Source organism: Pan paniscus, chromosome 3, assembly GCF_029289425.2.
Source record: "Pan paniscus chromosome 3, NHGRI_mPanPan1-v2.0_pri, whole genome shotgun sequence".
NCBI lineage: Eukaryota > Metazoa > Chordata > Mammalia > Primates > Hominidae > Pan > Pan paniscus.
The window spans coordinates 154,107,314-154,133,417 of record NC_073252.2 but is presented as its reverse complement, the minus strand read 5'-3'; positions in this window follow the sequence as shown (position 1 = coordinate 154,133,417).

Sequence of the window (26,104 nt, the reverse complement as noted above, 5' to 3'; positions counted from 1 at the left end):
AAAGAGAGATAAAGTGTTTCCCAGACAAACAAAAACTAAGGAGTTTCATTACGACCAGAACTGTCTTACAAGAAATGCTACAGGAAGTTCTTCAATTTGAAAGAAAATGTGCAAAAAGAAAACATTCGAAGTTATAAAACTCAATGGTAAAAGTAAGTACACAGGCAAATTTAGAATACTTTAATACTGTAATTGTGGAGTAACTCTAGTATGAAGACTAAAATACAAATCTATAAAAAAAGAATAACAAGAGTAACCTGTAAAGAGATAAAAAATATAAAAAGATGTAAATTGAGACAAAAAAGGCAAAATGGGGGGAAAGGAATTAAAGCGTGGAGTGTTTCAGCTTTTCCTTTATTTTCTTTCAATTAAAGTTAAGTTGTAACATGTTTAAAATAACTTGTTATAAGACTTTTTGGAGGAAGCTTCATGGTAATCACAAAGCAAAATCCTATAATAGATACATTAAAACGAATAAGCAGCAAATTAAAACCTCTTATGAAAGAAAAATTGCTTAACCATAGAGAAAGACAGTAAGAAATAAAGAAGGAAAAAGAGGAGTTAAAGAACAACCACAAAACAAGTAACAAAATTGCAAACAATGTCTTTACTTATTTATAATAACATTGAATGTAAATGGATTAAATTATCCAATTAGAATGCATAGAGTAGCTGAATGAATAAAAACATTAAAAATAAAAGTAAGACTCACTTCATTTATAAAAGACACACATAGACTAAAAATGATATGATGGAAAATAGATATTCCATGCTAATGTAAAACAAAAAAAATCAGGATTATATGTACTTATATTAGATTAAATAGACTCCAATTCAAAGACTGCAAAAAGAGACAAAGAAAGTCACAATATTGAAATAAAGGGACTAATTTAACAGGAGGATATAACAATTTTAAATATATGTGCACATAACACCAGAGCACAAAATATATAAAGCAAACATTAATAGATCTAATGGACAGATAAACTTCAAAATAATAATAGTAGAGGACATCAGCCCTCCACTCTCAATAATGTACACATCAATGAAGAAATATTGAAGTTAAACCATGCCCTGGACCACATGAGCCTAACTGACATTTATAGAACATTTCATCCAATTGCTGCAGAATATACATTCTTCTCATCAGCATATAGAACACTCTACAGGATAGACAATAAGTTAGGCTATGAAACAAATTTCAACAAATTAAAAAATTTGCAATTATATCAAGTATCTTTTCTGACAACAATGGAATAAAACTAGAAATAAGTAACCGGTGGAACTTCAGAAAATATAAAAACATATGGAAATTAAACAACGTGCTCTTGAAACATCAATGAGTAAATGAAAAAATTAAGAAAAAAAATTAAAATTTTCTTAAAACAAATGAAAGTAGAAACACAACATACTAAAATATATGGTATACAGCAAAGCTGTAGAAAGAGAGGAATGTGTAGTAATGAGCTCCTCCATCAAAAAAATAGAAATATTTTAAATAAATAACCCAATGATGCACTTCAAATAACTAGAAAAGCAAGAATAAACCAAACTCCAAATTAGTAGAAGGAACAAAATAAAGATTAGAAAATAAATAGATGAATTTGGGACTAAAAGAACAATAAAAAAGATTATTATTGTTAAAATATCAGTATTACCCACAGTGATGTAGCGATTCAGTGCAATCTCTATGAAAATATCAATGACATTCTTCCCAAAAATAGAAAAAAAATCTAAAATCTAAAATGAAGCCACATACAATCCTGAATCGACAGACAAATGCAAATTACAACCACAGTGGAATCTAAGCACACACCCGTTAGAATGGCTACTAACAATAAGATGCAGGATAAGTATCAGAGAGAATGGGGAGAAAATCTGAATCTTTGCATACTGTTGGTGGCAATATAAGTTAGTACAGAAAACAGTGTGGATGTTCTTCAAAAAATTAAAAATAGAACTACCATATGATCCCTCAATCCCGCTACTGGGTATAAATCCAAAAGAAGTGACATCAATATGTAGAAGAGATATCTGCCCTCTCATAGTCATTGCTGCATTATTCACAATAGCCGAGGTATGGAATCAACCTGTATCCATCAATAGAAGAAAGAATGAAGAAAATTGTGGTAAATATACACAATGAAATACTATTCTTTCTTTAAAAATATGGAAATTCTGTCATTTGGAGCAATATGGATGAACTTGGAGGATGTTATGTTAAGTGAAATAAGCCAGAAACAGGAAGACAAATATCACATGACCTCACTTACACGCACTTATGTGCAGTATAAAAAAGTTGAATTCATAGAAGTACATTGGTAGTTACCAGGGTCTGGGTGGGTCATGAAGAGTTGGGGCAGGTTAGTCAAAGGATACATAATTTCAATTAGATAGGAGTAACACGTTCAAAAGATCTGTTGTACAATATTGACTATGGTTAATAACAATATATGGTATTTAAAATTGCAAAGAAAATAGCTTTTAGATGTTCTTACCAGAAAAAAAATGATAATAGCTTTATTCAGCCACTTCACAATGTATAAATATTTGAAAACAACATGTTGTACATAATAAATATAATTTTTAATTTGTCAATAAAAATAGAATAAAATCATTTTAATTAAAAAATAATCTTTGGGTATATACCCAGTAAGGGGATTGCTGGGTCAAATGGTATTTCTAGTTCTAGATCCTTAAGGAATTGCCACACTGTCTTCCACAATGGTTGAACTAATTTACAATCCCACCAACAGTGTAAAAACATTGTTATTTCTCTACATCCTCTCCAGCATCTGTTGTTCCCTGACTTTTTAATGATCACCATTCTAATTGGCGTGAGATGGTATCTCATTGTGGTTTTGATTTGCATTTCTCTAATGACCAGTGATGATGACCATTTTTTCACAGGTTTGTTGGCTGCATAAATGCCTCCTTTTGAGAAGTGTCTGTTCACATGCTTTGCCCACTTTTTGATGAGGTTTTTTTTTCTTGTAAGTTTGTTTAAGCTCTTTGTAGATTCTGAATATTAGCCCTTTGTCAGATGGATAGATTGCAAAAATTTTCTCCCATTCTGTAGGTTGCCTGTTCACTCTGATAGGATTATAAATCATTCTACTATAAAGACACATGCATATGTATGTTTATTTGCAACACTATTCACAATAGCAATGACTTGGAACCAACCCAAATGTCCATCAATGATACACTGGATGAAGAATATGTGGCACATATACACCATGGACTACTATGCAGCCATAAAAAAGGATGTGTTCATGGCCTTTGCAGAGACATGGATGAAGCTGGAAACCATCATTCTCAGCAAACTATCACAAGAACAGAAAACCAAACACCGCATGTTCTCACTCATAAGTGGGAGTTGAACAATGAGAACACATGGACATAGGGAGGGGAACATCACACACTGGGTCCTGTCAGGGGGTGGGGGGCTAGGGGAGGGATAGCATTAGGAGAAATACCTAAGGTAGGTGACAGATTGATGGGTGTGGCAAACCACCATGGCACATGTATACCTATGTAACAAAACTGCACGTTCTGCACATGTACCTCAGAACTTAAAAAAATAAATAAATAAATAATCATCTAGTAAAATGGGTCAAAAGAAAGACAAACAGCAAACACATGAAAAAAATAGTATTTATATTCAAATAAATATAAATATAAACAATAATGGGCTATTTTCCTTTTAAATTTTAATTGCTTTTAATAATAATACTTACCAACATGACTTTACTGTTCTCATTTACCATTTGGTTGTCAACTTTTTAAGAAGCAATTAGGCTATCTGAATTGAAATCCTAAAAAGTCATGCCTTTTCATCTCATAATTCTACTTTAATGTATCAATATGGGAATACATTAAAGATAGGGAAAATACGTTGAAGGATGTCTATTAAATAATGTTTATGACAGCAAAAATAGAAAACCAAGATGATAACAGAATTATCTAATATTTTAGCTGGGTGTGGTGGCTCACACCTGTAATCTCAGCACTTTGGGAGGCTGAGGTGGGCAGATTACTTGAGGTCAGGAGTTCAAGACCACCCCGGCCAATATGGTGAAATCCCATGTCTACTAAAAATACAAAAATTAGTGGGGTGTGGTGGCATGCCCCTGTAATCCCAGCTACTAGGGAGGCTGAGGCAGGAGAATCGCTTGAACCAGGGAGGTGGAGATTGCAGTGAGTCGAGATTGCGCCACTGCACTACAGCCCGGCCCACAGAGCGAGACCCAGTCTCAAAAAAAAAAAGAAAAAGAAAAAAGATCTAATATTTTAATATTGATAAGATATTATACCAGGATTCTAATGCCAATAATAAGGCTTTTGGAAAATATTTAATGGTGTATTTTAGATTTAATTTTTTTTAAATATGTAGAATTAAGGCTGAATTGAGAGTATGATCTCAATATCAAAGTATTTTATTGATTTTATTATTAATATTTTGACACAAGACATACTTTTTGTCACTCTAAATATTCATATATTTTATAATACAATGGATATATTGTTATTTAAAGATTTTATAAAATGTACATATTTATAATTTCCTTTTTCCTCTTGCAGTGTACTTCTTTAGGTTTCATAATGTTTCAAGATGTGACACAGATTTTGTATGAAATAATGCATACTGCTATGAAAATTTAAACTAGAACTTGTTTAAATTTTCAAGTTATGAATTGGTCATTCTGATATGATTGTATAACTTAAAAAATATAAAGCTTGTGTTCTTTTATTACCAGAATTATATTATTAATTTAATTGTATGAAACAACTTAAGAGGTCTTTGTATATTATTGTAATTACTAAACCAAAAATTTTCTGTTTCTTTTTTATCTCTGGAAAAAATCACAAGCATTATTTTGACGGAATTTTCTTTATTTGGTCTTACTAGGTCAATTTAGAATATAGTTAGAAATATAAATTGGCTTTTTTGGTATTTTATTTTATTCTGTGATAAACATAAAATACACTGTTAAAATTATCTTTTGTGTAACGTAATTTGTAACACTTAACTAAACCTTATTGTATATTTTCCTTTGTTCTAGATATATTTAAATATCAATGATTCATTTATTATAAATTGATAATTTAATTTTATTTAATTGCATTTTATCCTTAATATTAAATTATTATTTCCAAATGCTTCTTTTACATGTTTTTTTGTGAGAACAAAAATGGATTTTCAAAATATGAAGCAGAGCCCCTATTGTGACGATTTTGTATACATTAGATTTTCAGGTTACTCAAGATTTAGATAGGCTGATTGCTTTAAAATTGATTGACTCACTGAAGAGATTCTTTTGGAACTGAATACATAGTATTGGGAGCCTACTGAATTTCAATAGCAGCAAGATGTTTCAGATTATCTCAGTAGTATTTTGTACATCAAAGCATGCAATATTAAAATGAGTTCACTACATTCACCTTGGAATAATGTGGAGCTGCAGGAAGCTATGAGGTTGCATACAATGTGTACAATTCTATTGGGAGAAAAATGTTTTCAAATCAAAACAAGGTTGAAAGACTTCATCATTTATTGAGCCCTGAAACCATTATCTGCCCCTTGAGGAGCAAGGGGCCTGTGTCTGAATGACTGCCAGCATTAAGTGCTTAATTTTTGAAGTGCTACTTTTTATGCACAGGCAAAAAAAAAACCCACATACACATAGATATAAACACTTACACAGATACATTTAAAAAGTCATTTTATATGAATGCATTGAGTGTTGTTAGACCATGAACAATCATAAGAAATTGCTAAACATAGCTGAAAAACAATGATGGACTGACTCTCTGAAATACACACATATATGAACAAATGTACACACACACAAACACACACACACAGGCATTTTCCTTTGAATACGTTATTGTAAATATCTCCAAGCATGTCCTTTCTTTAATGTTAGTGAGATTTGGGCACTTAAAGAGAAACCTCCAGGGTTATGAGAAACACCTAAGTATTTGATTTCATGTAATGACATAATTAACATATGAATATTTGCTATACTCTCTAAAGATTAGTTTATCAGTATTTTATTTAAAGAATACAAAATAATCATAGTAGGAATAAGTATATGCACTCAAAATATCCTCTGGTCATTTGAAAAGCCTTAATGCTGAGTATGTTGGAAAATGTGGAGTAATTCACTAGTTTATTTTAGAAGAATAAGAAAATATCAAGAATAAATATTAACTTTTATATTTCTCAAAATAAAGATTAGTTTATGTTTTCCTTTGGTGAGCTAAAGAGGTCTTTACTATAACCAACTATAATGATGTGGTTAGAATATGAATTATGAGCTCAGATATGAAGCAATAACTGTGGGAGATTACTTGGTATGAAATCTCTCATCCAAAGATACAAGTATGTAGGGGAAAAGTGTTCTAAAAACAGAAAACTTCACTTCAGGTGCCTGCTATTGGCAATGTCATGTAATAAAGTAGTTGGCATTGATCTATGTTTTCATAAATCCTGTGGTTTTCTGCAGGCTTATTAGCAAAGTGTACTTTGTAAAGTTGCAGGTTCGAATGTCTTTCTAAGGGTGAGTGCTTCTCTCAATGAAGAAATAAGAGTGCCCTTGCTTTTTCAGCAGTTGTTATAAATGGCTCCCAATGGTTTTGCAAAAGAAGGCAGAGCTAAGATAAAACTGACCTTAAGACACTTCAAGATCCTCTCTCCCACCACCTGTAAAATAGCAGCTTTAATAATACTCCAGCACTCAGTTTTCAGGTTCATTATAAAAGTTAATGGAACAGCCAGGTTTGAGTGCAAATTGCAGTTGCTAACTCCTTCACCGAGAATATATCATCACAACCCTTAGTAGGAATGACAAGTAGTACAAAAGCACTGCAGAGTCAAGGCTTAAACAGATTTCATTGCCAGTTCTACGATAACACAAAACCCTATTCCATCTCCTATTTATTTCAACTTTGATAGTCTTTTGTTATTCGTTTTAATACAACTTATCTTTATTTGTTTTTTGCAATACTTGTATGTTAAGATTACTAGCAAGTATATACATTTGATAATTTTGAAGTGATTTTCCCTAAAATCAATGAAAGATTTTTCTATTTCTTGATTGCCAATGTACTAAAATAGAATTGTTTTATCTTTTTGATTTTTGAATAAAATGTAGTCTTTTGTGACTGATTTAATGTCTGATAAAGAAATTCATTTACCTTAAATTTCATTTGTGTGAGCCTGTGCAGTCACCTGTGTGCGTATGTATAATACAAACAGGAATGGCTACCTGCATGGGCTTTGAAATTTGACCTTTGCTAGTTGATACTGGCTGCCCACTTTCAACATTTGTGAAAAAGATCATAGTGTATAGTATCACTTTATTGAATTATTGCAAGCAGTGTAATTTAACATTATAATCACCCAATGGACAGTAATCATTGCTGTAGTTTATATTAGGACAAAGGGAAAAGGATACATACCTGTGCACTTGATTTTAATGATAAATTTTTTGTGTCATTTGATTTTGTATTCATGAGCAATTATAATTTGAAATATTAATTAAATAGACTCTGTAACATTGCCCAAGCATCTGTTGCAGAACTCCCCACTGGATTGGCCACTGGTCTTCCTACTTACTGTCTGCTTTGTTCAGGTCGCCAGATCTATCTGGCTGGAAACCTAAAGAGCCATTCTATTGTTGTTCCCACAGTCAAGTTCCTATTGCTAACTTCCCTTCTGGCTGAAGTCTTAGTTATGTTGATGGGACCCCACTCCAATCCCAGTGCAAGTTTCTTTGCCTCCTTTCTTAGGAAAGAATGGCTCTGACCAGTGCTGAGTTTTCATGAGCAATAGCAGGTCTGGCAATGGACACACTTGGATGAGTAGACTTTTATGGGGTGAGAGCAAGGAATGTGAATCACAAGTAAGACAGATCTGAGGCTATATCTCTGGGACTGGCTAAGTTTAGGAAAGAAAAGACTATTGAAGAGTCAAGGTCAAAGAAATGAACAACGTGCAAAGCCAAGATCCTCACAATAAAGACGGAAAGTGAGAAAGCATGCAGCTAGCTTAAAGAGCATAGGCCTGGAAGGGTTCCCCAAAACAGCAAGCAATGGCTTGCAGGCTGAAGTCCTCTCCTTTATGGAGCCTGCTCTGGAATCCATGAGAGTTGTTGAGAGCCCAGGTCACTTTGGAGAGCTACTATCTCCAGGCCTTCACCCAGAAGTTAAGTTCAATCAACCTTTGTGAATCCTGGATATAGGATCTCAATGCTGATCACTTACCTCTCACACTCTCGCATTTGAAATTTCCAGTATGTGGATACTATTAGCAGGACTTCAGAGGCCAATTTCCTGAGCCTGATATCCTCTTTCAGTCTCTCTGCTTGGAAACTCACTTTTGATCATTGCATGCCCATTTTGTTTCCAAGTCTGGATTTTTTTTTTTTTTTTTTTTTTTTTGAGACAGAGTCTCACTCTCTCTCCCAGGCTGGAGTGCAGTGGCACGATCTCGGCTCACTGCAAGCTCCACTTCCCGGGTTCATGCCATTCTCCTGCCTCAGCCTCCCAAGTAGCTGGGATTACAGGCGCCTGCCACCACGCCCAGCTAATTTTTTGTATTTTTAGTAGAGACAGGGTTTCACCATGTTAGCCAGGCTGGTCTCGATCTCCTGACCTCGTGATCTGCCTGTCTCAGCCTCCCAAAGTGCTGAGATTACAGGTGTGAGCCACCTCACCTGGCCACCAAGTCTGGATTTTGAAGTTTAACTCTCTTCTATGTGTCCCAGATCCCAGCCATAGATTCTTGCTGTGTTTGCTGTTATGAGTATTGTTCCTATAATCTATATAAGGATCCAAACCTGCTTTTACCACTTCTTATGCAAGACACTGCAATCCTAGGAGTATCATCACAGTGGCTGGAATTAGTATCTGTTCAAAACTTCCAATTCCAGGTATAACCTATACTATACTCTCCATTATCACCTATTTCTCATGGTTGGAACTCCCTATACATTCTTCCTACTGACTACTTATGCCATTTTTTACATTTTTCATACCCCTCTGAATTTGTGTATTCATTATATGCTTTGGGGTCTTGCTCCTTTATTCCTGTATATCTGTTGCCTGGTCTTTGGGTTCCAAAACACAGAGATCTTCTCCAGTAGCTTCAAGTAACTGAGGATTTATAGTAAGAATATGTCTGTGTAAGCAACTAGAACTATGAAATAATAAAGAACCAATGTATTCATAAGGGAAAATTTTATTAATCTGCCTGCATGAGCAATATAAGCTTTTCCTGTTTCTCATGTGATCTCTCTTTCTCCACATAGCTATTGACTCTATTGACCACCTTTACCTGGTAACTTGAATTATTTACTTCCTTATAATTTGGCTGGTATTTCACTTTAGTTTCCTTCAGTCCTTCCTTGTCTCTCTCATAACTGTTTTGTTTCAGATCTCTCTTCACTCTAACAAAAGCCTTACTATGTTTTATGTTTCACAGTTCAGATACCTAGCCACTAAATAAGATTGTTCATCTATACTTCCTGTCAATCCACAGGTCATAAGTTAGAGGCAAAAGGCCATTATTCAATTTATTAAATTGGTTATGCTTGGGTCAAGTGGTTACCACTGGACCAATCAGCTGTGAAAAGAAAAGGAGGCGCAGGGTCACAGGATGTAATATGGCTGCAAAGGCTCATGTCTCAGCAGGGCATGCAGGCAGGGCAGTGATTGCGGTATCTCTTGTATACTCTTTTCCTGGAGGTATTTATTTCTAAATCTCTGAATCCCAAGAATTACCAGAAAGCACATTTTCAAACCCCTTGACATCATCTGGTGCCAAGGATATTTACTTAATTTTATTCTTTTAGCAGTTAGTTTGATCCAGATTATGAAGAAATGTTATTTAGAGATATCAGAAAGATTTGCTCTTAGCAGTTATTATGTAGATAAAAACGACTTAAGGCAAGCCAAGACTTTGAAAATAATTATTCAAACACCAAGGAAAGTTAGATTTATTTTTAAGTAATCCATGTGAAATGAACAATAGCAGGAGGACTGGCTCTTAACCATTTTTATCTGCTAAAGATTATAGATCTGTGTGCTACATAATTAATCATCTTTTTTTTTTTTTTTTTTTTTGGAGTCTCTGTTGCCCAGACTGGAGTGCAGTGGCGCGATCTTGGCTCACTGCAAGCTCTGCCTCCCAGGTTCACGCCATTCTTCTGCCTCAGCCTCCCAAGTAGCTGGGACTACAGGTGCCCGCCACCACGACCAGCTAATTTTTTGTATTTTTAGCAGAGATGGGGTTTCACCGTGTTAGCCAGGTTGGTCTCGATCTCCTGACCTCGTGATCCGCCCCTCTTGGCCTCCCAAAGTAATTAATCATCTTTTAAAAGCTTTCAGGTGATTAAAGAGAAATACCTCAGAAGCCACATTTCCTCCCATTCCACAGATGGAAACGGATGAGACACTGCTTAATGTGGGAAATACACCAAATGCTGTAGTTTGAGCATCAGAAAAGGCTCTCTGTAAAATACAGCTGAAAATGAGCATGGAGCATCATCATTTGGAAGGCATCTTTAACATTTCTCAGTTCTTCATTAAATTCTGAAATGCAGGTAAAATAATGAAAATGAGATGAAAAACCACTGTGAGAAATATAGGTTAATTAAAGTAAACCAATTAATAGAAATCATGGTTTATACTACATGCTTTATACTACTCCCAGGGATAAAGAATGCATACCGACCTTCACTATCTATTTTCAATAATTTTTTCATACTAATTGTATTTTAACAATAGATTCTGATTCACCATGTATTGAAGGAATAGCCAATTGCAAAAATAATCTCTTAGACTTTCATTCTAAGAAAAGAGACTTCAAGAAAATAAAATGAGACTTCAGTGAAGTCAGTTTCTATGCAGTGTGCTGACTGAAATCAAGTTAAGTGTATAAACTGTTGCAGAATTGCCTTCCTCATTAACCAATGGCTTCATTGAGAAATGCTATGAGCATTATGTAAAATTCAGTATTTCCTGTAATTTAGGATGCTGCCAAGGACATTGTCTGCTACCCTACAGTTCATGTCATCCAGTTCAGGTCTCAGAAAAATATCCCTACATTCTGAATAACTGTCTGATTTTAATTTTTATGGAAACTGATTAAATAATTCAGCATATTTTATTCTTTCCCTTCTCTCTCTCTCATTGTATGTTTCTCTCTTTGTCTCGTTATCCCCCTTTCTTTCACTCACTTGCTATTAGGCAACTTAAAGCCAAAATTGAGGTCCACCTCTAGCCACTGCGTAGGATTCTCCAACATGCATGTCTGTGTGCATTTGTCACAATGACTTTGATGTTTTACCCATATTCTCCCTTCATCTTGACTCACTATTTGTGATTTGTAAGCTAATTTAAATCATTTATGGGAAAAAAGTGGTAAATAAATATATTGGCACTCTGCAATGTGGCAAAAACATAGTCACTGGCTTGTTCCAGCTCATATTGAGGACCAAATCTTGGGGACAGATTGGTTATTGTGGTCCATGGAACCAGGCCCTGGCTATATAAACACTACCTCAATAGCACCATTATTGTCAAAGCAGTTCAAAAACTGTTTTACTTTTTTTAGATTCGAGAAATGCCATTAAAGAAGCTAATTTCACAGGTTTGGACCTGCCATGTCTATTGGGCTTGCCAAGAAAAACTATAGATCCTTGCTATCTAATGGCTGCTCACGCGGGAATTCAGCTTAGCTTTCTGGAGAATATAAGTGACTAAAAACAACGTGGACTTTCACATCTATTTTTGCTATTACAGCAACTCTTTAAATTCATATGGAATTCTTTGTACAACTTGCATTGAAAACACTGAAAAGATGTCTCACCTAATTAATTCAGAAGAATTGACAGAAGATGTATTAAAATTGGATAAAAATGAAAGACTATGAAATATACCATATAAATGTATTTTTATTATTGCCAGTACTTATGGGAACAGGATTCACAAGCCAGTATACATTGCCCAATGCAGGTTCCATCATATTCTGCCTTTCCAGAAAAGTTATTTTAAAAAGCATATTTTGGTTTATGAATAGTAATAGTGAATGTATTTTTAATGTGTTAAAATATCTCATTTTAGATGAAACTATTTTTCTTTGTTTTTCTTGTTCATACTACTTTGTTTACAAATCCTTCTTCCCCAATGAGTCAAATTTAAGCCTTACCACAGCCTCATCCAAATTTCCTCAAAACTCATCATTTATGTATATCACAAAAATAATAAATTATATCATATCATGAAGATTTATCAATAAATATACGTCATTTATGTATATTATAAAAATAATAAATTAGATCATATCATACCTTGAAATAAGCTAAAATATAGATATTTGAATATTTTAGTAATTATCTTTCTGAAGTCTTACCTTGGTTTAAGATGTATTTTGTTAAATGAGGTTACATGAAATTTGCTCCTTAGTATTCTACTGTCATATTCAAAAACAGAAAGCTTGGCAGTATTCCTAGAAATAAGGCTTGAGGAGAGAGCAGGTGGATTCATAAAGGGAAGCTCAGTGTTTACAGGAAGGTGAGTGTACAGGGATAACTCTTGTTAAAAACACCTCTGCATGTTTTTCATGTCACTCTCACTTAGCTGGCTAGGAAACCACACAAAGGCGTTCTGTTTCATGCACAGGACCAGACTCAAAATATTTATTAAGCTCTGCTAAAACCATACACATAACTCGGTGAATGTCTAGACAGGAATAATTAGTATTTAAAGTAAAGGATAACTTATGATGACTTGTGAACACTAGTGACTCGCTGAGTAAATGTGTGTTGATGTTTTGATATTTAAATTCCTCAAAAAAAATCAGTTTCCTGAGCTGGTCTAACCCCTAAGATTGTATTTCTATTCAGTCTCTCTGAGCTTTTTCTCATTATTCCCAGCCTGAGATTCTATATCTTCAAGTTAATTTGCTTGCTGTCACCCACACAGGAGACTTACTAACCTCCTCAGTACCATCATATATGATTTGATTATACTGAAATTCTCTTTCCATGCAACTTGACTAATCATTTATCTACCTTCTCTGGAAACGCATTCTCTATGGCTTACCCCGTCTACAGGCTTTTCATAATTGTTTCCTCTTTACTCTTCTCCTTTCGCAATGAATAAATATCCACAACTTCTAGGTATAGAATAGGTTGCTAAGTGCACATTCTCCATGTGTGTTTCTTGGGTCTGTTAAGTTATACTTACGTAAATTTAAAAGTCAAATCTTTATACAAATCTAGGTGTTTTATATATTGACATAAACTATCATTTTAATTTTATAAATGATAATTACCTTCGAATATTTAATTTCCTCTTGTTTATGCTCAAGTTAAAATGAATATGAGAAGTATTATGTGAATAAAGATTTCTAGATCAAGTAAGTTCAGAAAGTCTCTGTCAAACAATAGTAGTTTCCTTTACTGCAGCTCACCTTAGGGCCTGTAATGTGATGTAATATATAATTCTTTTAAGTGGCATTTTCTGAACCTATATAACCATAAATTTTGTTGATTTTTTTCTGAAGTGTCACTGGACCATTTTGGAAAATGTTATCTTGGGTAGCTAAATGCGATCTATTTGTTGAGGCTGGAGTCTGTGATAGTACAAAAAACATTTGTTAAGGTTTTATAGCTTACTTAGTTACTTTTCAATCTCATTTCAAACAACAATCTAGTAAAGTATTTATGCTTATCTAAAGAAAACTTGCCTCAGAACTATTAAGGAATTTACCAATTCCACATATTTACTGATAGTGTTAGTTCTCAACTCCTGATCATAAAGCGTAAATCCTTGATGAACTACTCAGCCTTCATGTGTATAAAACTAGTCCAGAGAAAAAAATATTGTAAAGCTTATCATTCAGAATGTTTGAAAAATTAATTCAGCATATATACAGTGGTTCAAAGTGGGTTTGGATCTATAGTTAATTAGTTTCACTGACATTCTCTGGATCTTGATAGACAACATTTAAATAAAAATAAATGTCATTGTTTAATTTCAAACATGAGGAAAGAATATAATTTTAAGAGAAACAAAGAAAACTTTAAAGAGTGATAAGGATAATGTGTATGATTTTATGTGGTAAGATATTATTCTAATTCATATTAATTTCACAAATTTTGTATCATCTATATTTTCTTCCCTGTCAAATTTAATATATTAGCAAACTGAAATAAATGACATTTATTTCTAGAAATATGCTCTAAATTTTGAATAAATGATATACAAAGATTTGGAAATAATTTTTTAAAGGTACATTTGAGAACTATGTTATTATATCTATTAGATAAAATAGAACATAATAAAATACAGCAAATTTTAGTTAAAAGTAATTTACTGTATCCAGAAAAAACCTCATACATACACATAGGATATACATTTAAGTTTATATACAGTATAGCATGCAATCATGTTTGTAGAGATAGTAATGGCTATTTTGGGACCCCAATTGGCAAACATAAACAATAATCTACAATACTAAAGGGCAGAATTGTACCCCTCATTATTATTGAAGATACATTGTTTGATATCCTTAAAACTTTTCAAACATTTATTATTAAATATGCAGCATCCTCAGATTGTTGGTAACTGTCTCATTAAACATACAAAACCCAATAGTGTACACAGTTTTTACTTTAGCGTAGCATTCAAATAAAACATCTAATATATCTTAGCAACTAAAGATAACAATAACCATTTCAGCAATAGAAATGACTGGATATTAAAGGCATCTTTCATACAATAGTATTTTATTTGCCTCTCTGACACTTCCTATTAGCAAGACTTAAAGGTAAGTTAGACAGTAGTTTTTGGGTCCATTTTTGCACAGGGTGATTCCTACAGTTAGCCTTTGATCTTGCTGGGGATTCTGACCAGGGATTTAATCCCAGTAGGTCCCTTACTCTCTGACTCTCCCCATTTCCTGAAGCAAACAAGAGAGCCCAAGTATGCAGGTCAAGTTGAAGAGTCATAAGTCAGATGTGGGACATAGAATCTGGCTGAAGAATGGTGCCAAGTCGTGTGTCTCCGGAAACTTTTCGGAATAAAAGGAAATCTGAACTGAGCTGCCAAGTGATTCTGGAACAAACTGACACTAGTCCAACCTGCTGTTATGAAATATTTCTTACTTACTTGTGACAGTCCTCACTGATTGGTGACATGTTAAATTTGACACTTCTGTCCAGTCTCCAATTTTCCCAAAAGGGAGGTAATTGTTTCTTCTGTTATAAGTACTTTGTGGATTCCTTTGTTAGACCTTGTTATATTGTACTTGTTTGCTTAGAGCCTATCTTTTTAAATAGGCTATGAGCCCTTTTAAACCAAAAATCATGGTTATCTCTGTATCAATATCTTTCTGTACAAATTATTTCTGTACAAATTAATAGACAAATAGGAACTTTTAACAAATGTTCCTTCTGTTCTCCTTTGTCCATTTGGGGTCCAGAGAATTTTTAATAAATGTTCCTTCTGTTCTCTTTTGTCCATTTGGGGTCTAGAGAATTTTTAATAAATACCATTGAAGACACTATAGGTTTAAAGTACAACTAAAATTTCATTTTAGTGAATACCATTCTCATATTTGGTGGAGGCTATTTTCACATCTTGACTCTTAGTCTGTATTCAAACACTGTGCTATTTAGAGGGATGTAATTACTAGTCATTTAACTGCCTACATGTGAAACAAATAACTTAATTTTTTGTGTAAAATAGTTACATTTTATATTTTAAGCATTCTTAGTAATGTATAGATAGAGACATGTGTAGACTGATTACTGAGTATGTTACACATTCTCTGATCCAATCTCAGTTTATTTCATGTGAGAGTATTGATTGCAGAAAGACAGTCATATTTAAAAATAAGTTTAAAAAACAAATAAATATAAGTAGCTCAGGATTAATGGTTGTGAGAGTTGGAGAAATTAAAAATAGATAATCCTTCTCTTGGAGAAAGTGGAACTTAAAATGATCTCATTTGTCCTGTATCTGGGGAGCAAGACCAACAATAAATGTACACATGATTGAAGAATGAGAGTCAATTACTTTTCCTGTGGCTATCTTTATTTTAATACATCTGTGATTAAAAGATCCCATTCTTCTTCATCTCATCTTTTCAAAGACAGTTTCCTAAGACACATTTTTGAGAGGTGAGCATTCTTGATATTCTCTCTCCTTTCACTAGCAAGCTTACATCCATCCAGTCTGACTTTCAACATTTCTGAAATCCTTGTGTCCTTTATGAGAAAGACTGCCTAAGTGGGAACAGGACTAGAGCAGAGGCCCCAGGGAGAAGGAAGTTACATTATCTCTGGTGACAGAAGTCAGTGTGTAAACCAAGACAGTGGCAACATGGGAGGACAATAGTGGAAAGATTTATGAAATATTAAACACACAGAATCAATAGGACTTAGTGAGTAATTATATCCGGGAAGTATGGGCACAGAAAGGGACAATGCTGATTTTGAGGTTGCATATTATGACAACTTGATGGACAAAGATGCCTCCCATTATGGTGAAAATCACAGGAGGGAGAAAGGAGGAGCTTTCTGGAGAACTTAGAAACTTATGGAACAAATACATAGAATTGTCAGATAGGCTGTCTACTACAGTTATACACACTGAGGGCTTGAGAGACAGGCTCAAACCGAAAATGAAAGTTTGGGAATCTCTAGCGTGTAGGTGATAAGTAACATCACATAAAATAAATATGGAAGTGAGAACAGAAGAGGTCTCTTCTTGCACTGCTATAAAGAAATACCTGAGATGGGAAACTTATAAAGAAAAGAGGTTTAATTAGCTCATGGTTCCACAGGCTGTATAGGACGCACAATGCTGGCAATCTGCTTGACTTCAGGAGAGGCCTCAGGAAACTTACGATCATGATGGAAGGTAAAGGGGAGCAGGCATATCTTACATGGCCAGAGCAGGAGCAAAGGATGGGGAGAGATGCTACACACTTTTAAACAATCAGATCTCACGAGAACTCCCTATCATGATGACAGCACCAAAGGGAGATGGCATTAAACCACAAGAAACCACGTCCATTATCCAATGACCTCCCACCAGGTGCCACTCCAGCACTGGGGATTACAAATTGATATTGGGTGTGGATACACATCAAACTATATTATTCCACCCTTGACCTCTGTCAAATCTCATGTCCTTCTCACATTTTAAAATACAATCATGCCTTCCCAACAGTCCCCCAAGGTCTTAACTCATTCAAGTATTAACTCACGTGTCCAAAGTCTAAAGTCTCATCTGAGACACGGCCAGTCCTTTGCACCTATGAGCCTGTAAAACAAAAAAAAAGTTAGTTACATTGAAGATACAATAGAGGTATGGGTATTGGGTGAATACTCTGATTCCAAAAGGGAAAAACTGGCTAAAAGAAAGGGGCTACAGGCCCCACGTAAGTCCAAAACCCAACAGGCAGTCATTAAATTTTAAAGCTCCAAAACAACCCCCTTTGACTCCATCTCCCACATCCAGAGAATACTGATGCAAGGGTTGGACTCCCAGGGTTTTGGGTAGCTCTGCCCCTGTGGCTTTGCAGGGTTCATCCCCAAGGGCTGCTCTCAAGAACTGGCATTGAGTGCCTATGGCTTTTCCAGGCTCAGGGTGTAGGCTGCCAGTGGATGTACCATTCTGAGGTCTGGAGGTTGGTGGCCCTCTTCTCTCAGCTCCACTGGACAGTGCCCCAGTGGATACTCTGTGTGGGGGCTCCAACCCCATGTTTCTCCTTTGCACTACTCTAGTAGAAGTTCTCCATGTGGGCTCCACCCCTGAGCAGGCTTATGCCTGGATATCCAGGCTTTTCCATATATCCTGTGAAATCTAGGCAGAAGATACCAAGCCTCAGCTCTTACACTCTGTGCGCCCTAAGGCTTAATGCCATGTGGAAGCCACCAAGGCCTATGGCTTGCACTCCCTGATGCAGCAGCCCCAGCTGTGCCTGGACCCATTTTAGCCATGGCTGGAACTGGAGCAGATGGTATGCATGGAGCAATGTCCCAAGGTTGAAAATGGCAGTGGGGCCCTGAGTAGGGCCCACAAAACCATTCTGTCCTCCTAGGCCTTTATGCCTATGGTGGGAGGGACTGCCAGGATGGTCTCTGAAATGCCTTTGAGGCCTTCTGTCCATTGTCTTGGCTATTGACAATTAGCTTCTCTTTACTTTTGCAAATTTCTGCAACCTGCTTGAATTCCTCCTCTGAAAATGGGCTTTTCTTTTCTAGCACATGGCCAGGCTGCAAATTTTCTAAACTTTCATGCTCTGCTTTCCTTTTAAATATAAGTTCCAGTTTCAGGTCATTTCGTTGCTCACCCATATGAGCATAGGTTGTTAGAAAAAGCCAGGCCACATCTTCAATGCTCTGCTGCTTCAAAATTTCTTCCAACAGATCTCCTAAATTATCTCTCTCAAGTTCAAAGTTCCACAGGTCCCTAAAGCAGGGCCACAATGCACCCAGCCTCTTTGTTAAAATATAACAAAAGTGATTGTTCCAGCTCCTAATAAGTTTCTTATTTCCATTTGAGACCTCCTCAGACTGGACTTCATTGTCCATATCACTATCAGCATTTTGGTCACAATAATTAAACAAGTCTCTAAGAAGTTCCAAAATTTCCCTCATCTTCCTGTCCTCTTCTGAGCGCTTCATACCCTTTCAAACTCTGTCTATTATCCAGTTCCAAAGCTGCTTCCACATTTTCAGGTGTCTTTATAGCAATGCCCCTCTCCTTGATACCAATTTTCTGTATTAGTTTGTTCTCACATTGGTGTAAAGAAATACCCGAGACTGTGTAATTTATAAAGAAAAGATGTTTAATTGGCTCACAGTTCCACAGGCTGTAAAGGAAGCACAATGATGGCATCTGCTTGGCTTCTAGGGAGGCCTCAGGAAACATGGCAGAAGGTGAAGGAGAAGCAGTCATGTCTTACATGACCGGAACAGGAGCAAGAGAGACAGAGCAGAGAGATGGTACACACTTTTAAACAACCAGTACTTATGAGAACTCATTACCACAATGATAGCACCACAGGGGGAAGGTGTTAAACCATGAGAAACTGCACCCATGATCCAATGTCCTCCCACCAGATTCCACTTTTAGCATTGGAGATTACAAATTGACATGAGATTTGGTCAGGGACACAGATCCAAACCATATCAAGGTCCTTACATGCAGCCTCTATGCTCAGCCATCTTTGAGGCATAGATAGAAGAGGAGGTGCTCAAGAAGGAGATTGAGAAAGATCACCTGGAAACATAGAAGATTGATATCATGGAAAACAAGGAGGACTGAGTTTCCAGGAAAAGTCACTTGGCAACAAAACACAATGAAGCATTTTTGGCACAAGGGATCATTCAAATAGAACATAAACACCAATGCTTTGTAATCTACAGAACATCTGCTACTTTTAATACTTCACTCCAGACATCTAGAGTAATTTGTTAATGTTTTGGTGTATAAACTGTATGAAAATTTTGCTTTATATGTACAGATAGAACCAATAAATCATAAACTAAACTCCCTGTAAAAAATAGTGTCTCTTTCAAATGAATTAAATATCACACAGTAATTTATTGTCCAGCAAATTTTATGAGTTTTCTCCATAATTTTGAGGAAAAAATCATCTAAAATAAGTCATTACAAAAGGGACTATCATGACCAATATCAAAAGTCTTAATCATATAGTGCAAAATATGTGGAATACTTGTCTGAGAGTCAAAGATTCTGTTGTATAGTGATTTTTTTATTCTTATGTAAGAATTTTCCTCTTCTGCCAAAGGTAGCAAGAGTGAATAATAGAAATCGCTTAGTAAATAAAGTACTCGTATAGCTTTAAAACATCCTTAAAAACTCTAGAGTCTAAAGGTTTTCAATCTCTTCTGTGCATTCTGTCTCTGTTATAGTTAATCAGAGTGGAAGTCTACCAGTGTTGATTCTAAGAATGAAATTTTAAATCCATTTTCACCTTGAAATTGCAGAAGTGGAAAAAAATGCAGATTAATATTAAAAGTCAGAATCGAGTTCTTAAGAGATTTTTTTTTTAATTTTTAAAGAGATGTAGGCTATGAAATCATGCCAGTGAAAGTGCTGGAAAGCTTTTTGTCCAGATATTCGATTTTTCTGCAGTTAGAACAGCTTACCACCTTGTAGAGGTCTTGAACCACACAGCCTGCTGGTCTCTGCCTTTCATTGCTTTTAAAATCAATCTTTCAAATCTTTGAAATAAGGAAGTTCTTAGCAAGCATATCTACCAAGTCACTATATTAGAAAATGCGGGAAAATACATTAAAGACATTTTATGCATATTTACATTTGGGTTATTTTCTCTTAACCTTTGGGATCTTTTATCACAAAAGTATCCAATTTAACAAGACTGAGTTAAAAGTTCACTTTGAAGTCACTGAAAGTTAAAATAAAGATGCAAAACTCCAAGCCTCCATAGGACAGGACAATGTTAGATGTTTTTTAAAGGACATTAAATAATCAGAACTGTTAAATAAGTAGGAGACCATTGGCTTGAGGCTATCTCTATATTTTGAGTTCCTACCCAAAGAACTGCAACCTAACCTAGCATGGAATGAAACCAAAACTTAATTTAGTGTATTTTTTGTAATGTATATTTGGGTCTCAGCCAATCAAAAGCAGCCAAGCTTCAGCCAGTCACATGCTGCCAACTGTGCCAACTGATCAATAAGCAATCAAACTATCGTATAATACTTTACTACTTTACTTCTATTTTCTGTCTACAAGTACTCACTGGCCACAATGCCAAAAAAAAAATAAAATAAAATAAAGCTCTCTAAACTGCTTCTGGTTCTTAGTGTTACCTTATTTGTGAATTGTTCTTTGCTCAGATAAACTCTGTTAAATTTAATTTGTCTAAAGTTTTTCTAATATAACATCTTCATATAGTAAGATAGGTGGAAGTGGCTGATCTGCAGAATTTAGTCTGGATTTAAAATGAAATGAAAGCCACTAAGAAGGAAATAAATCTCTGTTAAGAGATCTTCTTGTAGAAAATTTACCTTTTTGTCACTTCACCTCAGATCTTAGGGTAACAAGTGACCATCTTGAAGTAAAATGCTACACAACAATGAATAATGCCATCTGTTTCCAGAAATGTTAAAGATGCTGTAATTTCAAATTTAGACTTATTAGGGGTGATGCAGTCAATAAAGTTACAGTTTTCATAAGATCTTAAAATATAGTTTTTAATAAAATTATTTTGATGTATTTTCTGTATGTTTTGTCAGTTGTAAATATCATGGTACACTTCTGTATGACATCATACTTCTGTACAAGTATCTACATGCTTAGAAGTATTGATTAAAAAAACCCTGCAATTCTAACATGTTCATGTGAACCAGTCTACAGCATTCCAGACTTTGGCACAGGATTTGTATTTTGTAATTTTTAAACCTACCTAAATGCATTCCATTATTTCTTTAAAAAGAACATTTAATTATTCCATTTATTTATGGATATTTTTGTGAAATATATTATGCTTTAAGTTTCTAATATTTTGAAAAGAATCATATCTTCTAGGAAAAAATGTTAATTTGGCGATGGTATTGTTATGTTAATTTCTAATTTTTTTAGACTCAGGGTAGAAGTAATTCTTATGAAAACAAATAGTAATCAAGTAAAGTCAACTTTTACTATAAGCCAGAGGTTTGAAAATATGTATTCTGTTAATGTGATATTCAAGTTATTCAGAAATTCAATCCTAGAATTTTACATACACCCAGTAACTTTTCATTATTTATGAAATATACAGGTAAATGGTATGGCTTCTGTCCTGTGGAAGGTATATATAACTGGATTCTATTAAAAAGAATTTGTGACATTTAAGATGTCTACTAGGTGACAGGCTATCTGATAAATCCTAAAACCACACAAATAAATCAGAATGGGAAACCTCAAATAATGCTGGGATTATTTTTAGAAGTCTCTTAGTCTGATTCACATTTTTCGTTGTACTGAATCTAGTATTCTGACACTGATGAAACATGTAATCAGGGCCAAATATGATTGTTTTTAAATTGACAATAATTACATCCACATCATGTTCATGATGAAATAAAATATATACATTTATATGTATACTTATATTTACGTAGAAACAGAACTAAGTGGACTTCTTTAAATTTAAATGTATGACTTCAAACAATTCTTCTGTTTCTCTAATAGGATTTTCTAATTTTCAAAAACTAATAATTTCACACTTTATTTTGGCTTAAGACTATATCACTTCCTTCTCCATCCTTTCCTGACTAATAACCAAGATTCAAATTTAGTTGAGAAAAACAGAAGACATCAGAAGCCTTATAATTTTCCCTCCTCTAAACCTGCCCACCAGCGGCATTTTCCCTCTTCTCCTTCTTCGGTCCTATTACAACGGAGGGTGCCCTCTTGCTATGAAATATCAATTTTTCGTGTGGGTGCAGTCGCTCATGCCTGTAATGCCAGCACTTTGGGAGGCCGAGGTCGGCAGATCACGAGGTCAAGAGATCAAGACCATCCTGGCCAACATGGTGAATCCCTGTCTCTACTGAAAATACAAAAATTAGCTGGGCCTGGTGGCGCGAGACAGTAATCCCAGCTACTTGGGAGGCTGAGGCAGGAGAATCCCTTGAATCCAGGAGGCAGAGGTTGCAGTGAGCTGAGATCGTGCCACCGCACTCCAGCCTGGGTGACAGAGAGAGACTCCATCTCAAAAAAAGAAAAAGAAAAAAAATCAGTTTTTCCATTTGTGTTCTAAATCCCAAGCCTACTTCCCTTCTCAGATATTTATAGTCGTCTTCTTTCTCTTTCTTTTTCACATATCATCAGATTCACTGTATCCACTGGATAATCTTAATTAGGGAAACATATTATATTTAGTTCCAATCTTTTATCTCACATGCCCCTTTCAAATGCCCTTTGAAAGGAAAATATCTTGGGACCCCCAAATCACTAAAAAACTCAAGCTGGAAACTGCTTAAGGCAAACCGGCCTCCAATTCTATTCAAAGTCACCCCTCTGCTCACTGAGATAGATGCATATCTGATTGCCTCCTTTGGAAAGGCTAATGAGAAACAAAAAAACACAGTGGTTTGAGTTTCACCTGTCTGACCTGAAAGCTCCCTCCTGCTTCAAGTCTTCCTGCCTTTACTTCAAGTTGTCCCGCCTTTCCAGACGGAGCCGAGGTACTTCTTACACATATTGATTGACGTCTCACGTCTCCCTAAAATGTATAAAACCAAGCTGTGCCCCAACCACCTTGAGCACAGGTCATCAGGACTTCCTCAGGCTGTGTCACGGGTGTGTCCTCAACCTTGGCAAAATAATCTTTTCTCATCTAATCTTCAAATATCTCAGCAAAATGAGCAAACAACAAACAAAATCTAACACAACAAAGCAACAAAAGTGATTCTGTTAATGGAACAGGAAGATCTCAATGTCTTCTTTACACAATACCAGAAGGTGGTAACATCAATAAAATCACATCTGTAATTTTTTTTTTCTTTCCAACTTTTATTTTAGGCTCAAGAGGTACATGTGAAGGTTTGTTAATAGGTAAATTTTACATTGTGGGGGTTTGGTGTACAGATTATTTTGTCACCTGGGTAAAGAGCATAGTACTAGATAGATAGCATTTTGATCCTCGCTCTCCTTCCATCATCCACCCTCTAGCAGTCCTGAGTGTCTGTTGTTCCCTTCTTTGTGTCCATGTGTACTCAGTGTTTAGCTCCCACTTATAAGTGAAAACATGCAGTATTTGGTTTTCTGTTCCTGCATTCATTGGCTCAGGAAAATGGCCTCCAGCTCCATTCATGTTGCTGCAAAGGACACAATTTCATTTTTTTTTTTCTGGATGCATATTATCCCATGGTGTATTTGTACCACATTTTCTTTATATACTCTACCATTGATAGGCATGTAGGTTGATTCCCTCTCTTTGCTATTGTGAATAGTGCCGCGATGAACACACATGTGCATGTATCTTTATGACAGAATGATTTATATTCCTTTGTGTATATACCCAGTAATGGGATTGCTGAGTCAAATGGTAGTTCTGTTTTATACATTTCCACCAGCAGTCTAAGTGTTTTCTTTTCTCCAAAGCCTCACCAGCATCTGTTTTTTTTTAAGTTATTTTTTTAATAGTGAGAGGTGGTATCTCAGTGTGGTTTTGACTTGCATTTCTCCAGTGATTAGTGATGTTGAACATGTTTTCATATACTTGTTGGCTATGTGTGTATCTTCTTTTGAGAAGTGGCTGTTCTTTTTTAAGGGGATTATTTTTTGCTTGTTGATTATTTAATTTCCTTATAGATTCTGGATATGAGACCTTTGTCAGATGCTTAGTTTGCAAATATTTTCTTCCATTCTGTAGGTTATCTGTTTATTCTATTGATAGTTGATTCTGTTTATTCTGTTGATTCTTTTATTCTGTTGATAGTTTCCTTTCATACAGAAGCTCTTTTGTTTAATTAGGTCCCACTTGTCAATTTTTTTGTTTTTGTTGTGATTGCTTTTAGAGTCTTCATCATTAAATCTTTGCCAGGGCCAATGTCCAGAATGGCACTTCCTAGATTTTCTTCTCAGGCTTTTGTAATCTTAGGTTTTACATTTAAGTCATCAATCCATCTTAAGTTGATTTTTACATGTGGTAAATGAAGGCATCCAATTTCTATCTCTTGTATATGGCTAGCCAGTTATCTCAACACCATTTATCAAATGGAAAGTCCTTTCTCCATTGCTTGTCTTTGACAGCTTTGGTCAAGATCATATGGTTGTAGGTGTTTGGCTTTATTTGTGGGCTCTCTATGCTGTTCCATTGGTCTATGTGTCTGTTTTTGTACCAGTACCATGCTGTTTTTCTTACTATAGTCTTGTAGTATAGTTTGAAGTCAGGTAGTGTGGTGCCTGCAGCTTTGTTCTTTTTGCTTAGGATTGCTATGTCTATTCAGTGTCTTTTTTGGTTCCATATGAATTTTAGAATAGCTGCTTGTAATTCTGTGGAAAATGTCACTGGTAATTTGACAGGAATAGCAGTGAATCTGTAAAATGCTTTGGGTAACATGGCTATTTTAACAATATTGATTCTTCCTAACCATGAGCATGGAATGTTTTTCCATTTCTTTATGTTGTCTCTGATTTCTTTAAGCAATGTTTTGTAATTCTCCTTGTGGAGATCTTTCACCTCTCTGGATAGATGTATTCCTAGGTATTTTATTCTTTTTGTGAGTATTGTGAGTGGAATTCTGTTATTGATTTGGCTGTCAGCTTGGACATTATTGGTGTATAGAAATGCTGATGATTTTTATACATTGATATAGTTAGGCTTTGTATCCCTACCCAAATGTCATCTTGAATAGTAATCCCCATAATCACTAGGTGTCAAGGGAGAGACCAGGTGGAGGTGATTGAATCATGGTTGCAGTTTCCCCCATTCTGTTCTCATGATAGTGAGTGAATTCTCATGAGATCTGATGGTTTTATAAGGGGCTCTTCCCCTTTTGCTTGGCACTTCTTCCTGCCACTTTGTAAAGAAGGTGCCATGCTTTCCCTTTGCCTTCCACAATGATTGTAAGTTTCCTGAGGCCTCCCCAGCCATGCGGAACTGTGACTCAATTAAACCACTTTCCTTTATAAATTACCCAGTTTGGGGTAGTTCTTCATAGCAGTATGAAAACATACTAATACATACACTGATTTTGTATCCTACAAAAAAAATTAAACAAAAAGATAAAAGACAAAAAAGAAAAAAGAACAAAAGAACAATAAAAACCACCACCAACAAAAATCTTTCGTAACCTGAAACTTTGCTGAAGTTGTTTATTAGTTCTAAGAGCGTTTGGACAGATACTGTGGAGTTTTCCAGGCAGGCAATTATTTCATCTGGAGAGAGAGAGAGAATTTGACTTCCACTTTTTCTATTTAGAAAATGTTTATCACACTAAACATTCTATAAAGGTCCAAGTGACAATTTATATGTAATGGCAAATAAATGAACTTCTCTTGTAATATTATCAAATATGTCATGCATGTATATTTC